The sequence below is a fragment of the Oncorhynchus tshawytscha genome, linkage group LG14, assembly GCF_018296145.1.
Source record: "Oncorhynchus tshawytscha isolate Ot180627B linkage group LG14, Otsh_v2.0, whole genome shotgun sequence".
NCBI classification, from domain to species: Eukaryota; Metazoa; Chordata; class Actinopteri; order Salmoniformes; family Salmonidae; genus Oncorhynchus; species Oncorhynchus tshawytscha.
In genome coordinates, this window is record NC_056442.1 from 18975358 (window position 1) to 18994727 (window position 19370).

The window sequence follows — 19370 nt, forward strand, 5'->3', positions numbered from 1 at the left end:
AGTTTTACAAAAAGTAATGTAACTAAAAGATGAAAAACTAAACTAAAGATTAATCCTGCCTCCGGGCTCTTTAATGAGAGTTGTCAGCTTTATGCCAAGCTTTAAATGTACACATATCGTGAGGTCTTAACAATAAATTTAAAAAAGACTACACAGCGGGACCAGCCAAAGGAAGAGTGGATCCCTTCTACACGTCTCGATCCAACCTCTTTAGCCATCAGACTCCACAGAGTTAACCCAACTCATTATGAAACAACAAGATGATCAAGGTGACAGACATCCTTCAGCATTCAGACTCAGAGGACAGCACATACACTCTGGGGACCAGGTCACGGTGCTCAAGCTTTAAAGACCAATACATCTGATCTGACATCAGTTAGTCCTGAAGACCGATCTAAGCGCATTAGTTGAGACATTCGAGCCACTCTAACCTGTCATCAGCTAGTGCTGCAACCACCAGGGCTCCTGCAAAAGCAGAGGCTTCCTATGCAACAAGGGAAGCTGACATGATACGAGAACAGGGCTGCATAAAAGAGCATCATAGGGTTACAGCTGAATTAGCTAGAAGAAAAGCTGAGGTAATGGCACACTTACATATTCTCAAGTAGGAGAAAGCTGCCAAAGCAGCCATAGCTGAAGCTGAGGTTCTCAAAGTAGCCGGCGATTATTTAAACAGAGACACGCTGTTTGTTAGAAACCCAGACGGCACACCTCTCAGCGTAACGCACCCGTGAGTATGCACAAGTGAGTATACACTGCTCAACCACCTCATAACACAAAGCCATTGAGACCATCAAAGGTCCAATTAGCAGGGGTCAACTTTGATACAGTCAGACTCTACAATACAGAACCAGACCACCAATGCGAAAAAGTCGAGCCTACCTACCAGTCAGTCCTACAGTTCATCCTAAGCAAGCGAAGACGCGCAGCGATCCAAGCTGAGAAGCATAACAAAGAACAGAACACCAGTGTCCATACGGAAGACAGATGTCTCATCTGAGTATGAAGCCAACCAGGCTAGTCTCTCAGGGAAGAAAGTTGTCCTCTGCACAACAAGCCTCATCCGCTGAGAAGATGCTGCAGCTTCAGGAGCAAGACACTAGATTCGTATCTCGAGGACACTAAGTCGTATCTCGAGGACAGCCACGTGTTACAGTTTCAACCAGTCATCTCACAAATGATTGTGAAAAAGTGTCGCTGTGCAAAGAATGCAACAGTGATAGACATCCACCCACGCTGCATCCAGGGCCAGCCTGATGGAGAACAGAGAACTTTGCTACCAAAGAAACTCATGGTTTGCCACAAAAGGAGAGTGCAACACGTGCAGTAACCTCAAAGTGCACTGAGATCTGTGGAGATGCAGTCTGCTCTAGCTCATGCTTCAAGATATGCTTAATCAAAGTGTATCCTGCTGGCCAGACTGTACGCTCTCTTAGACAAACAAAGAAACAAGTCTTTAGCAAGAACGCAGCTCACTCTCCCCAGTCTCATAGAATGTGACATGATGCCAGAAGACAGATCAGAGATCCCCTCACCTGAAGTTGCACTTAATCACCCTCATCTGAAGCCAGTTGCAGACAAGATTCCAGCACTGGACTTAGACTCAGCAATCCTCCTCCTGCTTGGAAGAGATACTGAGAATGCGCAAAGTCAGAGAACAGTACAACGGGCTGGACTATGCACCCTACATGCTCCCTACACCCTACAATGCACCCTGCAATGCACCCTACATGATTCCACACTCCAAGACTGCTTCCATCACGTGGACTGGGATATGTTTCGTATTGCGTCAAACATTGACGAATACGCTGAGTGGGTGAGCGAGTTCATTAGAACGTGCGTTGAAGATGTCGTTCCCATAGCAACGATTAAATTATTCCCAAACCAGAAACCGTGGATTGATGGCAGCATTCACGTGAAACTGAAAGCGCGAACATCTGCTTTTAAATCAGGGCAAGGTGACCGGAAACATGACCGAATACAAACAGTGTAGCTATTCCCTCGGCAAGGCAATCAAACAAGCTAAGCGTCAGTATAGAGACAAAGTAGAATCGCAATTCAACGGCTCAGACACAAGAGGTATGTGGCAGGGTCGACAGTCAATCAGGGATTACAAAAAGAAAACCAGCCCAGTCACGGACCAGGATGTCTTGCTCCCAGGCAGACTAAATCACTTTTTTTGCCCGCTTTGAGGACAATACAGTGCCACTGACACGGCCCGCAACCAAAACATGCGGACTCTCCTTCACTGCAGCCGAGGTGAGTAAAACATTTAAACGTGTTAACCCTCGCAAGGCTGCAGGCCCAGACGGCATCCCCATCCGCGCCCTCAGAGCATGCGCAGACCAGCTGGCTGGTGTGTTTACGGACATATTCAATCAATCCTTATCCCAGTCTGCTGTTCCCACATGCTTCAAGAGGGCCACCATTGTTCCTGTTCCCAAGAAAGCTAAGGTAACTGAGCTAAACGACTACCGCCCCGTAGCACTCACTTCCGTCATCATGAAGTGCTTTGAGAGACTAGTCAAGGACCATATCACCTCCACCCTACCTGACACCCTAGACCCACTCCAATTTGCTACCACCCAAATAGGTCCACAGACGATGCAATCTCAACCACACTGCCCTAACCCATCTGGACAAGAGGAATACCTATGTGAGAATGCTGTTCATCGACTACAGTTCAGCATTTAACACCATAGTACCCTCCAAACTCATCATCAAGCTCGAGACCCTGTGCAACTGGGTACTGGACTTCCCGACAGGCCGCCCCCAGGTGGTGAGGGTAGGTAACAACATCTCCACCCCGCTGATCCTCAACACTGGGGCCCCACAAGGGTGCGTATCTGAGCCCTCTCCTGTACTCCCTGTTCACCCACGACTGCGTGGCCACGCATGCCTCCAACTCAATCATCAAGTTTGTGGACGACACAACAGTGGTAGGCTTGATAACAACAACGAGACGGCCTACAGGGAGGAGGTGAGGGCCCTCGGAGTGTGGTGTCAGGAAAATAACCTCACACTCAGTCAAAACTAAGGAGATGATTGTGGACTTCAGGAAACAGCAGAGGGAACACCCCCCTATCCACATCGATGGAACAGTAGTGGAGAGGGTAGCAAGTTTTAAGTTCCTCGGCATACACATCACAGACAAACTGAATTGGTCCACTCACACAGACAGCATCGTGAAGAAGGCGCAGCAGCGCCTCTTCAACCTCAGGAGGCTGAAGAAATTCGGCTTGTCACCAAAAGCACTCAAACTTCTACAGATGCACAATCGAGAGCATCCTGGCGGGCTGTATCGCCGCCTGGTACGGCAACTGCTCCGCCCACAACCATAAGGCTCTCCAGAGGGTAGTGAGGTCTGCACAACGCATCACCGGGGGCAAACTACCTGCCCTCCAGGACACCTACACCACCCGATGTCACAGGAAGGCCATAAAGATCATCAAGGACAACAACCACCCGAGCCACTGCCTGTTCACCCCGCTATCATCCAGAAGGCGAGGTCAGTACAGGTGCATCAAAGCTGGGACCGAGAGACTGAAAAACAGCTTCCATCTCAAGGCCATCAGACTGTTAAACAGCCACCACTAACATTGAGTGGCTGCTGCCAACACACTGACTCAACTCCAGCCACTTTAATAATGGGAATTGATGTAAAACATATCACGAGCCACTTTAAACAATGCTACCTAATATAATGTTTACATACCCTACATTATTCATCTCATATGTATACACTGTACTCTATATCTACTGCATCTTTATGTAATACATGTATCACTAGCCACTTTAAACTATGCCACTTTGTTTACATACTCATCTCATGTATATACTGTACTCGATACCATCTACTGCATCTTGCCTATGCCGCTCTGTACCATCACTCATTCATATATCTTTAAGTACATATTCTTTATCCCTTCACACTTGTGTGTGTGTATAAGGTAGTAGTTTTGGAATTGTTAGTTAAATTACTCGTTGGTTATTACTGCATTGTCGGAACTAGAAGCACAAGCATTTCGCTCGCGACACTCGCAGTAACATCTGCTAACCATGTGTATGTGACAAATAAATTTGATTTGATTTTTGATTTGACATGCAATGTCTAGACATAGGCTGGGTCATCGGTGAGTTATATCTGGACAGAGTGCTACAAAAAAAAACGTGCTGCACAATGGACACATCATTTCTTAGCCCCTGCGCTAACAGCATCCAGATTAAGGAAAGATGGGATAACACAACACTGCGCCAGGGACCTCAGAACTGCATGGAGGCTGCCATCCCAACCACAGATATGGACGACCTGGGATGTAAAGTGTTTGAAAGAACACATGGCGATGACAAGTTGACATCCTCTAAATCATGGACAGGGAAGTCTTCATGAATGAGTCGAACAGCTGTGTAGCTCCCATACCTGAGGTAGTCTCCCTCAACGATGTTCTCCTCAGTGGACCAGACCTGAATAACACACTCCTCAGAGTCCTCATCCGATTCCGGAAAAAAAACATTGCAGTCACAGATGTTCTACTGTGTCGTTTTCCCACGAAGACTACCATGACTACCAAAGGTTCCTGTGGTATTAAGACAATGACCTCAAAGATATCACAGAATGAAGGTGCCTGTGTTCGGAAACAGCCAATCACCAGCTGTAGCCATCTATGGCCTGAGATGAGCAGCCCAGGAGGGTGAAGAGCATGGCACAGATGCCAAAAAGTGTGTAATGAGAAACTTCTACGTAGACATTGATTTCACTCATTCTCCAGCGATGAAGAAGCTATCAACATCCCGAAAGGAACAAGATGAATGTTAGCGGAGTCTAGCATGAGGCTGCACAAGATAGCCTCCAAAAAGACCAAGGACCTGGATCTAGGGGTATTTAATTTAACTAGGCAAGTCAGTTAAGAACAAATTATTATTTACAATGACAGCCTACTGGAGAACAGTGGGTTAACTGCCTTGTGTCAGGGGCAGAATGACAGATTTTTACCTTGTCAGCATGGGGATTCAATCTAGCAACCTTTCAGTTACTGGCCCAATGCTCTAACCACTAGGCTACCTGCCACGAAGTCTAGGACTCAGTTGGAATCTGGAAACAGATCTCTTCACCTTCTGAGTAGAGAAGCTGTTCACAAGAAGAGTTGTCCTGTCAGCCTGTACGACACACCTAGGGTCTGTAGCACATATCGCCATGCAAGGCAAGGCTCTAACGAGCAATTTCTCTACTGAACATGAGCAATGTTACTGGGACATACCACTCCCAGAAGAGAAAGTAACTCAGTGGAAGCTGTGGAAAGACACATTGATGGAACTCGAACAGCTCACCATCCACCATATGTCCCTGTCTCCTTGTCCTTCATGCAGCAGAGAGAACTTTGTGTTCTCAGACGCATCCACTATGGCCATACCAGCTGTATCATACCTCAGAGTGGTCGACTTCAAAGGACAAAGTCACGTTGGGTTCATTATGAGAAAATCCAAACTTGCTCCACAACCTGCTCACACTGTTCCACGCCTAGAGCTTTGTGCCGCTGGGTTTAGTTGAGATGGCAGACCTGATCAAAAATGAAATGGACATTGAGATTCATGCAGTGAAGTTGTACACAGATATCAATATTGTGCTGTGATATATTCACAACGCATCTAGAAGATCCTACATCTATGTATCAAACAGAGTTACACGTATAAGAAAGTCCACAAACCCAGAACAGTGGCACCACGTCAGCATGGAAGTAGGCCTGTGCCAGCAGCTTCCCTCAAGCTCACTAACTGGTTCTTGGGTCCAGCCTTCCTGACAAGAACAGAGACAAAAATGTCTACGCAAAGACCTTCGAACTTGTTGGACCAAGTTCAGACACAGATACAGAAATCCAGCAGCAAGTCACAACCTTCACTACCAAAGCTACTGGAGGCCAGCTTGGCCCACAGGATTGAACGATTTTCCAGCTGGAAGTCGCTCACCCGAGCAACAGCAAAGCTCATACAGCTGGCCAAATCCTTCTCCAGGGCAGTAACAAGTGCAAGAGCAACCATCTTGCACAAGCCAAAACCACCATCATTAGATGCATACAGCAAGAAGTCTTTGAAGAGGAAATGAAGTACCCCAAACACAGTCCACTCAAGAAGCTGAACCCAATCATTGATGAAGACAAGTTGTTGAGAATCAGAGGCCGCACATCTGCAGCTGATATGATGTGGGAAGAGAAACACCGCCTCATCCTCCCCAAGAATCGCCACTCTGTTGGTAAGATACTACCATGAGCAAGTTGCACACCAGGGTCATCACTTCACTGAAGGTGCAGTCCGGTCAGCTGGATTGTGGATTGTTGGAAGTAAAAAGTTGGTACCCAGTGTGGTCTATAAGTGTGTAACCTGCAGGAAACTCCAAGTAAAACTGGAAGAGCAAAAAAGATGTCAAACTTACCTGAGGATAGACTTAGATTCACTGAGGAACATCACCTCACGCCGGACCAGAGGAGGCAGCGCAAAGAGTAAACGCTGGGCCAGCATGTTCTCCTGCATGAGTACAAGAGCAGTGCACAGAGGTGATTGAGTCAGTCTACCCCCAGCTTCATCAAACTGAGAAGAATACTTTGTGACACTCCAGTCATGTAGAAAATGGACAATCGACAAACCTAACCTGCAAGATGTCTTCTTACTGAAGGACACTCAGGTCCACAGAAACTAATGGCTTGATGGAAACTGAAAACTGAACCCATCAGTGACAACAAAGTTTGAAAGTGTGAAGTCAAGGTCATGAGACAGGGCACCCCTAAGCCTCTTAGGGATCCGATCCTGTTAGTGAGATCAAAATCGACAACATCCGGTGAAGTTGGAGCACGCCAAATTTAAATGACAAAATAGTAATATTAAACATTCATGAACATACAAGTGTCCTACATCATTTAAAAGCTTAACTTCTTGTTAATTCAACCATGTTGTCGTCAGATTTCAAAAAGGCTTTACGGCGAAAGCATACCATGTGATTATCCGAGGACAGCGCCCCACATCAAAATACTTTTTCAAAACAGCACAGGCATCACAAAAATCACAAATAGCGATTGAATAAATCACTTACCTTTGAAGATCTTCCTCTGTTTGCAATCCCAAGGGTCCCAGCTACAGAATGAATGGTCGTTTTGTTTGATAAAGTCATTATTTATATCCAAAAAAGTCTGTTTAGTGGGCGCCTTTGATTTCAGTAATCCACTCGTTCAACAGGCATACAAACAAATCCAAAAAGTTACTAGTAAAGTTCGTCCAACACAAGTCAAACGATGTTTCTAATTAAAATAAACAATACAATTTAAGATGGAGAACAGTATGTTCAATAGCACCTCGTTCAAGCGCGCAACAAGACTACTACTGCAATCTGGGTCCTTTTTATTTGTATATCCCATAGACTTGCATTGAAATGGACTGTGGACCTAAAAAAAAATATTCTACATGGGTTTTCCTCTGGGTTTTGCCTGCCATATCAGTTCTGTTATACACAAACATTATTTTAACAGTTTTAGAAACTTCAGAGCGTTTTCTATCCAATGCTACCAATTATATGCAAATGGCCCTGAGTGACAGGCCTCTGGGCCTGAGTAACAGGCAGTTGACTTTGGGCACGTCATTCATCCGAACACTGCCCCCTAGCCCTAAGAGCTGCCAAAGTAGTTTGCAGGCGAGGGGGGTTCTGATAACTTCAGTATATGTCTATCTGTACATAGTATTATATTGCTCTAATCATGTCATGTTGGCTAGCTAGGCCTATTGCATTGTTAGCTCGTGATGGTTTTATGTATTGTGTCTGGCTATTCTTTACGTGTATGCATTTATGTGGGAATTATATTTTTTTGCTTTGGGGAGGAATGTGTGTTTTTATTATTATTTTTGTATTTCTTTACCCCTTTTTCTCGCCAATTTCGTGACCTCCAATTGGTAGTTACAGTCTTCTCCCATCACTGCAACTCCCACACAAACTCGGGGGAGAGCCGAAGTTGAAGAGTCACGCGTCCTCCCGAAATTCAAGCCGCACTGCTTCTTGACACACTGCTTGCTTAACCCGGAAGCCAGCCGCACCAATGTGTGACCGGGGCAGCTCTAGCAGGGCAGAAATTTGACAAACTGCCTTGTTGGAAAGGTGGCATATTATGACGGTGCCATGTTGAAAGTCACTGAGCTTTTCACTAAGGCCATTTTACTACCAGCATGACTGTGTGATCGATTTTATACACCTGTCAGCAATAGGTGTGGCTGAAATAGCCGAAACTACTAATTTGAAGGGGTGTCCACTTACAGAATATATACAAAAGTATGTTGTGCAAGCTAGCGAATATGCTAACATTAGCTAGCTAGCTAGCTAGCTAATCATTTGGCTATGGGCTGGCACTGGCCGTTTGGGATTTTGGAGAGTGAATTAAATAGTTTCTTCATCATCTTGCTAGGTAGTTACCTAGCTGTGGCCATCTGGCTAGTATCAACAAGCGCTTTCTACAAATTAACAACCTTAGCTAGGAAGCTCTAGTTGCGCTAACATAGGAATCTGTGCGACACAGATGGACATGCATTGCCAAACAACGCTAGACCTACTGCCACATTCTGGTTTGAAGTGTTTTAACAAGGCTGAGTGGCGGACGACTTCAAGGTCTTTGCTGTGTAAACATTAATTAACTGCCGGCACTATTCAGAGGCAGGCAAATATTTGTCATTCCTACCAGTGTGTCTGAGCTTTTATATTCTAGATAGATCTCTTTGAAAAAAAGGGTCTACCAAAGTAAAAAAAGTTTTGCAGTGACTAACCCAACAGCTAAGGTCCCGAAGTGGGGTTGGGGCCCCGGACAAAAACTCACTTATGGCCCCGAAAAGGCTAAGGCCTGTGAACAATGGATACATTAAACCTTCAGTTTCAGACAACATAAAGGATGTGGAAATGAGAGAATAGATAACATTAATTCAGAATTCTTTGAAAAGTTGAGTCAATGACTGTCAAACTTCCTTGTTTTCCTTGTGTTCAAAATATTCAAAAACATAACTGTAATAGAAGCTTATTCATGTCATAAGGAGGAATTCCCCTCAACCACACTCACAAATCAGGGAAAACCAACATTCTTTCCCATTGTAAAAGAGCCAACTTCTTCATAGGTTTTTTGTTACACAGAGATAACCAAAAATGACAAAAGTGCACTGTGTTGTTCAATATGCTGTACATGTAACCAGGTCAAAAATCACTACCTACAGTTCGCAATGCTCCCACATAGGGCAATAGAGCCTGCGAGAAGAGCCCTGTGGCTTCATGGCTGCAATGAAAGTGAACTGTGTTTACAAGTGATCAGGGGTGTATTCATACTGCCGATTCTGTTGAAAAATGCTTCTTATACGGAAGCACCGGAATTAAACTAGGATAAACATGCCTGAATACATCCGATAGAAGACTCGTTTGCAACCGTTGGACTAATGGTTACACCCTAGATCAGCTAGATTCAGGGAAGAATCTGCAATGCAGTATTGAATGTGTCACTGTCTGCCCATGTGTAACGGTCACCTCAAATTTCTCTCGACCTGTGGGCACCTACGTTGTAAACTTTCATTCATATTCTAGGTTGTAGCAACCTCATGATGGGTAAAGGGAAAATTTGAGGATCATGTAGTAGCCTAAACCTATTGATGTTACATTGAACTGGATGAATGGATTGTGAATGACAGTCATCCAATATGCTGTAATAGAAATAAGCCATGCTTATGAAGAAAAATAGTCTTCCTCTCTCATCTTAAACGGCACCGACGGCCACTGATATGGATGTCCGTTAAAGTTCTCCAATGTCTGGTAAATTAAAATATTCCCGGTCATGTTGTCCACCTCAACAGATTTTTGAATATGCGCATGAAAATCTGTCACCAATTGGATGGAAACCTATAAACACTCTAAAGACAAGTGCGCTAGTCCAGTGTCTCTAATTATGCCTACACATCATGGTTCACCAGTAGCCCCAAACATCTAAAAGAATAAGCTACAGACTAGGGTTGAATATTTTCCTGGTATTTTACAAAATGTTCCATCCTGAGAGTCCCTTCTCCCAGGTAACCCAGCATTTCCTGTCCAAACCGGAAGTGTCATTCTAAAGCATATTAATATGTCTGTATTTTATTAGAGCTTTGAAACTGATGCTACCTGAGACTGATGAGACATACATTAAATACCTTTTATGAGACTTGACACAATCCTGTCTCGGCGCTCTACAGACAATTCCTTCAACCTCATGGCTTGGTTTTTGCTCTGACATGCACTGTCACCTGTGGGACCTTATATAGACACGTGTGTGCCTTTCCAAATCATGCCCAATCAATTGAATTTACCACAGGTGGACTCCAATCAAGTTGTAGCAACATCTCAAGGACGATCAATGGAAACAGGCACGCCTGAGCTCAATTTTGAGTCTCATAGCAAAGGATATGAATACTTATGTAAATAAGGTTTTTCTGTTTTTAATTTTTAATACATTTTCAACAATTTCTAGAAACCTGTTTTCACTTTGTCATTATGTGGTATTGTGTGTAGATTTGCTAAGGTTTTTATTTAATGTAATCCATTTAGAACAAGGCTGTGGAACAAAATGTGGAAAACGTCAAGGGGTCTGAATTACCTTCCAAAGGCAGTGTATGTATTTTTTTAAACTGATAAATAAAATCAATAAATCAATCCAAACTGTGCAGAGGAACAAATGGACAAATGGAAAGAGACATCTGTTACAAAACACCTAAAAGTTTAATGACATTCAGAGATTGTCAAGCCAAGCCTTCGATACTGGGTAAGCCTTCAAGGTAGAGAGGGTTGCGTTTCCTGTTTGTCAGGATTAACATAATATACTTATTGTGGTGTTGAAAAGGCAAACCTTGTCAGTATGTTTTGTTTATTGGTTGTGTGGTGCATTGGCACAGAAACCTGTTGGTGGAAAATTCGTTGCATATATTTGATATAATTATAAATATGTCATGAAAATGTTGAAAATCAGATTTCCTCCAATCTGATCATTTTCTGCAACCGGCTCTGATAGTGAGTAATGAAGTAGGCAGGGAGAGTGTGCTCGTCTGTAGAGGTTGGTGAACCCTCAACCTTCTGGCTCATAGCCCTGTGTGGCATAACTGTGCCACAAAAGCTAAATAGATATCCACATAATTCTATGAGGGCAATTTCTGATACTCCATTATAAATGCTGATCAACTGGCTTGTTATTGTGTAAGGAAAAATAAATACCACATTAATCAGATAATATACCTGTCCATTACAACTGATCAAAGATTTCTGACCAAATTCATAGTTACTACGTTTTGCCTTTGTAGGGCAGTAGGTTACAGTCAATGTCCCAGATTTCAGTTTCCATTTATCCCATCTGAACAGTATGCAACAGTTCTCTTGGAGTGCCATAGGCCCATTTGAAGTCCCCATCTTGTGACTGTCGAACTTATATAGAGCCTCACAATCATCACTGTTATCATCCTCTTTTTCCACTTTACCACATTTTCCTCAAACATGACTTTTCTGGCCCTTCATTGTCATTATTTTCAACTCTCCTTTCGCAGCTATTCTCTTATTGAAATAAACTCTGACAATTGTCCTTTTTGTCTCTGCGAATTGACGTGAACTTTTTCTGCCTGTTCCCAAAAGCATTTGGCGTGTAGGCTATTTGGCGTTCATACAGTAAGGCCCTAATATTTTGGTTTATGCACTAATGCAAGATAGCCTCAAACAAAATCTCAATGTAGCCTATAGATATAAATTGCACAAGAAATATACATTTAATGAATATTTTAGGGTATTGTTTTCTCATTATTCAACCCACCCTTCATCCACACAATATTTAACAACCCTAAACCCGTCCGCCCCAAGGCGTCATTAACAGAACTGCAGGAAAGCAATGCCCGACAGGCGGGGCTGAATGGTACAGTCTACCGGTGTCCTAGCTATCTCGTTAGCTAGCTAGCTACCAATCCCGCCTGCTGTGTACCGGAGTTAGGCTGGACAATAGAACGAGTCAAAATTCATGGCTGAAAAATGGCTACATATCATTGTCTAAACTGGAACACTAACACTAGCCCGTAGCAAATGAATGGCATCGACCGTTCGCAGAGCCTGTTTTGACTGGAGTGACACTTAGAATTCCATTTCGCCTAAGTGGCACCAAGAAATGTATCCCTTTTATTTTACCACTACAACCTGTTCTTAGGACAAAACTGAAAAATAACAACTTGTGTAGAAAATTAACATCCGCACCTCAATGGTGCCAAGTGTGCTTATGTCTGCATAACGAGGAAGTAGGAACTTCTGACTATTTCTGGCCTAGCGTTTGATGTCAACAAAATACACTGCCCAGCCTTACATAATTAGAAAGTGGAGATTCTCCTTATTAAAATGGTATCCTTAAAAAAAAAAATGTACTACCGGTCAAATGTTTTATAACACCTACTTACTTATTCAAGGGTTTTCCTTTATTTTTACTATGTTCTACATTGTAGAATAATAGTAAAGACGTCAAAACTATGTCATAACACATGTGGAATCATGTAGTAACTAAAAAATGTTAAACAAATCAAAATATATTTTATATTTGAGATACTTCTGTGAAGCATTTATTTGGGCTTCAATTTCTGAGGCTGGTAACTCTAATGAACTTATCCTCAATGAACTTATCCTCTGCAGCAGAGGTAACTCTGAGTCTTCCATTCATGTGGCGGTCCTCATGAGAGGCAGTTTCATCATAGCGCTTGATGCTTTTTGCGACTGATTTGAAGAAACTTTCAAAGTTCTTGAAATGTTCCGTATTGACTGACGTTCATGTCATTTATCTTTGCTAATTTGAACTGTTCTTGCCATAATATGGACTTGGGCTATCTTCTGTATACCGTATGCGTCTTCTGTATGTGTCCAGACTACCGGAGTCCTAGCTAGCTAGTTAGTTAACACTCAGTCGTCCTTTGCTACCACCTGCCGAACACCTGCCCTTGAAATCGTTAACAGAACTGGGGAAAACAGTGCCCGACAGACGGGGGTGAAGTACACTGTCTACCTGTGTGTTAGCTAGCTACCCATCCCACCTGCTGTGTACTGGAGTCCTAGTTAGCTAGTGTCCTTCGCTAACACCTGCTGAACATCTGCCCTCACTGTCATCAACAGAACTGCAGGATAACAGTGCCCAACAGGAGGGGGCGAAGGACATGGTCTACTGTTGTCCTAGCTAGCTAGTGTTGTCACCCTGCCTCTGCGGAGTTTATTAGTGGTTGGCATCCAACGTCATGGAGCATAACCCTGAGAACTTGTTTCACACACAGACTATAGAATGGGAGCATGTCTTCATTGATGTAGTGCTATTTAGCCTTTGTCCTACCTTCATTGGGAAAAAAATGGTCCCTCTGTCACGTTCCTCTTTTGCAATTGTATTCCAAATTTGTGCATATAGCCTGTCTGAAATTTGCCCCTTGACTCGCACAGTTTTGCATGCCCTTTAGGGCCATCCACACCAAGGACGATAACTAATGATAAACTATACAGAACTATCCCACTGGGCACAGATGTCAATTCAACATCTAGAGTACCACAGTGTGACTCATAATACCCATAAAACCTAGCAGTCAAACAGGGAAATGGCTCCAATCGTTTTTCCACCATTCATTTTCCCATAGGTGTTTTTAGAAACACTTAAAATAAGGGCTTACCCTGGCGTGAAGTTTTGATAACCATGTAAATCTACTACAAATGCCATGATTATCTGACAAGACTGCCGAATCGAGGAAAGGTAAGAATCTCAGGATTAACTATCTAATACTAGCTAAATGAAGTAATTCATACATTTTCTAGATTTCTTTAAATGGACAATTCTGTGAATTCTGTGAACAATTCTGTGAAGTTTTAAATTTACCCAATATCTGTTAGCTAGCGATGACGTGGAGGAGCTTACAGTGATTTGTAGTCTTGCATGATGTCTACTTTGATGCTAATTGGCATTTTAGAATCTGAGATTAAATAGAGCCGAATATATTGATAAAACTCACCTTGTCTGAGAGATTTACGTCACGCCAGGGTAAGCCTACATGAAACACAGCCCTTATTTTAAGTGTTTCTAAAATCCCATAGGAGAAAAATGAATGGTGAAAAAACTATTTGGAACCATTTCCCTGTTTGACTGCTAGGTTTAATGGGTATTATGACACCTCCACTGTGGGGCTCTATTCCACATTGGTTCAACATAATTTCAATTAAATTATGTTGAAACAACATGTATTCAACCAGTGTGTGCCCAGTGGGATTAGAGTGTATAATACACTGGTGGTGAGCATCCACACTAGATGACAGGACAGGTTATCGTTAATTGATCTTCAGTAGCCTACACATGTAGGCCTATCAATCAACTAATCAACTCATTCTACTGCACGCTAGCCTATACAGTGTTTCCAGACCAATCAGTGCTTTCATGATGGTCTGTAGACATTGTCTTAACGGCAAGTAATACTGAAATGTACATTAACTGTAGTGAAAGTGACACTTTAAACCTTTATGTTGACCTTTAAACTGCAGCAGACCAATGCAGACTTCAAGTGAGTAGACATTTAGATTCCATTGTCTGATCGATTGTTGCATGGCATTGAGTGATACAGGATTTTTCTGTTTCCAATGTGAAAAAGTAATGGTGGTTTTCTTGCTGTTGCAATGGATAAATGGTATTATAATTGGCAGGTGGTGTACCAGTTATTTTATATTATGTCAGTAGTCAGTGAGCATTGTTCTTCCAGGTTTACCTACACAGAGGACCTTTCCTGGAGAGTGTGAATGGTGTTGCCTGGGACAATGCTGAGCACACTTATTCACTTATTGGGAGCTCCCCTTGTTCAGACTGGGAAGAATGGACCTGTGATCAGACCTAATGTGGGTGAGTCATGATTTAGAATATATCTGTCTCTCTCTCTTTCTACAGAATTAAGGGCAAAAGCAAGAGTTATTTACAACAATCTATTTGTCACATTAATTGTGCATCTACTGTAAAACACTACTGACCTATTTGGACCTTGTTTTCACAGGTATTGGTTGTTACATCCCAGAACCAAATGACTGCATCATTCTGAATTTTACAAAATGGTGAACATTCAGAAGCGCCTGACTGATACTATTTTGTTTTAAAAAGTGCTGTAAAGCAATTTATTATTTTTGTCATAAAAGGAATAACGATTCCAATAATTTGCAGTACACTATTAGAAAAAAGGGTTCCAAAGGGTTCTCCAGCTATTCCCATAGGGGAACCCTTTTTGGTTCCAGGTAGAACTCTTTAGGGTTCCATGTAGAACCCTCTGTGGAAAGGTTTTTACATGGAACCCAGAAGGGTTCTACCTGGAACCAAACCGGTTCTACCTGGAACAAAAGTTTTTTTTCAAAGGGTTCTCCTATATGAACAGCTGAATAACCCTTTTTGGTTCTAGATAGCTCCTTTAATTTCTAAGAAAGTAATGTTAAGCCCGTTTATAGAATTTAAATTGAAAGCATTTCACCCTGACATAATTCTGTTATTGTTGTTTTAAAAGAACATTTGGAACAGAAAATAATGGCCGGCTACAGTTTACATCCCTCAGCCTATACCAGAACTATTGTAAAATTACATTCTGTATGTAATTACTGTGTAATAGGTTAGTAAAGCACCTGTATCTATGGAGTACAATTTGTGTGTTCACTGATTTATATTTACGTGGGAAACAGATTTACAGCAATAGTGGTATGTGCTAGGGATTAACACCAGGGTCCTGGGACTGTCCCGGGACTACTCCCGGGTCCATACATTCCCGAAAAAATGTAATGACAAAACCCAGGAAATTACAACATCCCCCCTCCCCCTCCCGATTTATATCGCCTTGTATAGAGCCTAGGCTATTTCTCTATCGTTCCTGTCCCACTGAAACCCCAAATTACTAACTTTATTCGGTAATCCATAGGTTGCATTATCAAAGCACGTCTCTCGCCTACGCATGTCAAAATACTGCTCGAACGTTCCCCTTGCTTCTCTGCGCTGTCTCGTATTGCTGCACATATGAGAGCTTCCGTAGAGAATGTATGATCAACAAACGGTTTGAGCATAGATATCGATTTTGTTTTTACAGACTTGGTCCCGGTTAAGAATCTGTACCCTGATATTTAAAAAATGCCCTCTATTCATCTCCCTGTTATTCATGAGCTGATCTGCTATCTGTATAATCAGCAACTCGAATATGATATATTCTGTTATTCGTTGGAGGTTATCTAGCAGGTATAGCAACTTCGGTAATTTGACATTTGTTTGACTGCGGTTACAAAGTTAGTATGATTCGACACCGCTATAGTCTACTCCGGGTGCCTTCCGTGTGGGTCTTGAGTTCGCACTCTGTGTCAATAATTAATTGAGCAACATGACTAAGCAAATAATTTATTAACGGCCTGTTTCGCAATTCACAACAGTGTAATTTGCGATCAAAGTTATTGTATCATTCCTAAATATCTGTTTCACTTGCTGTGAAATCTTTACATAGTGGCGCAGGCAATATGGTGCAGCAACAATCTTATTTTGGGAGAACCCTGGCATAATGAACATATCTTTGGTGTAAAGGCTATAAATGGGCACTTCTGATTTTGCGGTATTTCTTGGGACTTTCAGATAAATATGTTTTTTTTCTCTGTATTTAAACTTATTAGATTTTCTGGTAATTAAATAGCATGTGCTAATACTTGTACACACACACCTTTGTTTTCTTTTTTTCGGGGTAAAAATGTTTGACCATTAAAAATCCTATTTTCCCTAACTCTAACCTTAACCCCCAAAACCCTAACCCCACCCCAAAACCTAACCCTTAAACTTAAAATAACATTCAAACAAATTGAGGACATGAAAAAGTCCTGAGTGTCAGGACATTTGGGTGAACTGCTAGGACATTGGGTTCCTGATAAGGTAGGAAAACACACACAAACACACAGTCTTGTTCAGCTAACCTTGTGGGGACACACAATTCAGTCCCATTCAAATTCCTATTTTCCCTAACCCCTAAACCTAACCCATACTCTTACTCTAACCTTAACCCAAAAACCTAATCTTTAACCCTAACCCTAGCTCCTAACCCTAAAACTAACCCAAGCTCCTAACCCTAAACGTAATTCTAACCCTAACACTAATAATTCTAACCCCAAAATCCTCTAGAAATAGCATTTGACCTTGTGCGGACTAACAAAATGTCCCCAGTTGGTCAAATGTGTTTGTTTACTATTCTTGTAAGGACTTCTGGTCAAATAACTTCATAAATTAACTTATACAGTACATGGTCATTTAATATCTATGGTTAGTTATTTTCCACCCATAATAATTCAGGACATATACCCATGCAAAATAGAGTGTTACCAAATGGCCAGGTATTAAGATAGATCAAATATTTTAAGAACAAGCTGCGCTGTTACCCAATTGTTCAATGATCAACTATGAATAATTGACTGTGTATAGCAGTTCCTGACAGTAAACACAATAGGAACAACATGGGATAGGGTGCAGATTCATTAGGGGAGTAACATTCCTGTTCCATTTCTGAAGAACCATTCAGATGAATAATCAACTGATCGAAAGAAATGTACTAATAGCATGATTGTGATAAACCAAGTTTGCATTACAAAATGCACTTGGTAGTTAAAGCAATAGTTCACTGAACATACAACCTAACACATTTTTTCTCTGACCTTGGCTACACATAAAAAAAAGATATTGCACAAACGAAATATAACGTTTGGGAGTTCATAAAAGGGCTACAATATACTGCACAAGTCTTATCAATCATTGTGATTTCCCCGTGTCATTTCCTGTGCACCCACTCTGTTTGAATGTCTACAGGTCAAATAGAGTTTAAACTACCAGAGAGTAGAAGCATGGGCATGGCCTACATTTTCGAGCTGATCCCGAAGAAAATGATGATGCAGGCCTCAGAGGTGGAATCACAAAAGTTGCAAACACTAGCGCAAAATCTGATAATGGAAATGTGAGAAGGTTTTGTAGACATTTGGTGGCTCTCATATCCATATTCCTTCTGGTACTGCTGCCTGGTAGGTATCTTGTCTACAATGTCATAAAGGCTGTAATATATTCACTAATATCACATTCATTCCCATTAGAATGTCATGGCAATTCTTCAGTATGTTTGTATGGTTCGATCCCTGCTGGGGGCTCCCACAAGGGAAAAAAAAAAATCACTTACACATGACTGTAAGTTGGTTGTAGAGAATCGAAGGACCATGAATATAACAAATTAACCGTATGTGCTGGTTTAAGGCCGGTAGCAACGGCTACAGAATGTCCGGTCAGAACAAAGATATGGTGGATGTCCAGGTTAAGGGGAGTTTGTGTGAATGTGGACATCTTCTTACAATACACACACACACACCTGGTTGACCACTCCTGGTTCAGATTACTGAGAATTATGTCCAGGGAGAACTGACATTGACTATGGTTGTTTAGATGCATGCACAATTAAACAGCCATACAGGGATTCAGTCCGCAGGAAGAAAAGTTCAGCTGGAGGGTAAACTGTGGAAGTGCTCATCAGGATGGGGAAAGCTATAAGGGCACAAAGCGAGACCCAAATGCAGACACAGGAGGCAGATGGTAGAGCTCCGATATTTATTATAACAAAGGGAGTAGGCAAAGGCAGGCCAGGGACAGGCGATAGTTAATAAACCAGGTCAGAGTCCAAACAGTACCAGACGATAGGCAGTCTCGAGGTCAGGCCAGGCAGGGGTCAGAAACCAGATCCGAGTCCAAAACAGTAAAAAGGGGATAGGCAGGCTGGTAGTCAGAACAGGCAGTGGTCAGGCAGGCGGGTTCGGAGTCAGGACAGGCAAGGGTTGAAACAAGGAGGACTAGAAACAAACAGACTGGGAAAAATAGAAGCCTAGAAGAGAGGCTGGACAATGAGCCTGTCATAGCAGATGTAAGCCATGTTGGAAGGTGAACCTTTGCACCAGTCTGAGGTCCTGAGCTATAAACGATTTGAGTCACTTCAAACTGCCAATATGAACAAGCATTTCTATTGTCTGATGAACAGATGGGATGAACCTGCTGTGGTAGAACGACTTCTGTGGAATTTCCACTACGGAGGCCAAAGTTAGCTGAAATTTGTAGTGGCTATTTAAAGAAAACTGAAACATGGATTAGTTTCTCCTAGGCCAGATCGCTTTCAGGTTGAGGAACCAACCATCTAACATTTCTTTGTAAACATAACTTTCCCTTTAAAGCTGTTGAAACAATAACTGTGTTCTCCCCACCCATTTCAGTAAAAATCTCTCAAATTCATAGACAGAGCTATGGATGCAAGGACTGACCAACCACGATATT

At 42.3% G+C, this 19370-nt stretch overlaps 1 long non-coding RNA gene across 2 annotated transcripts in view; it reads left to right on the forward strand.

The window, feature by feature from the left end:
* Window positions 1–15316, forward strand: part of LOC112266731 — a 40772-nt gene extending 25456 nt beyond the window's left edge. The window contains exons 5-6 of one of the 2 annotated variants that reach the window (XR_002955982.2): window positions 14776–14912; window positions 15061–15316. This is a non-coding gene — a long non-coding RNA (uncharacterized LOC112266731). The remainder of the gene's footprint in view (window positions 1–14775; window positions 14913–15060) is intronic. The other variant, XR_002955983.2, reaches the window with a different exon arrangement.
* Window positions 15317–19370: the final 4054 nt, after the last annotated feature.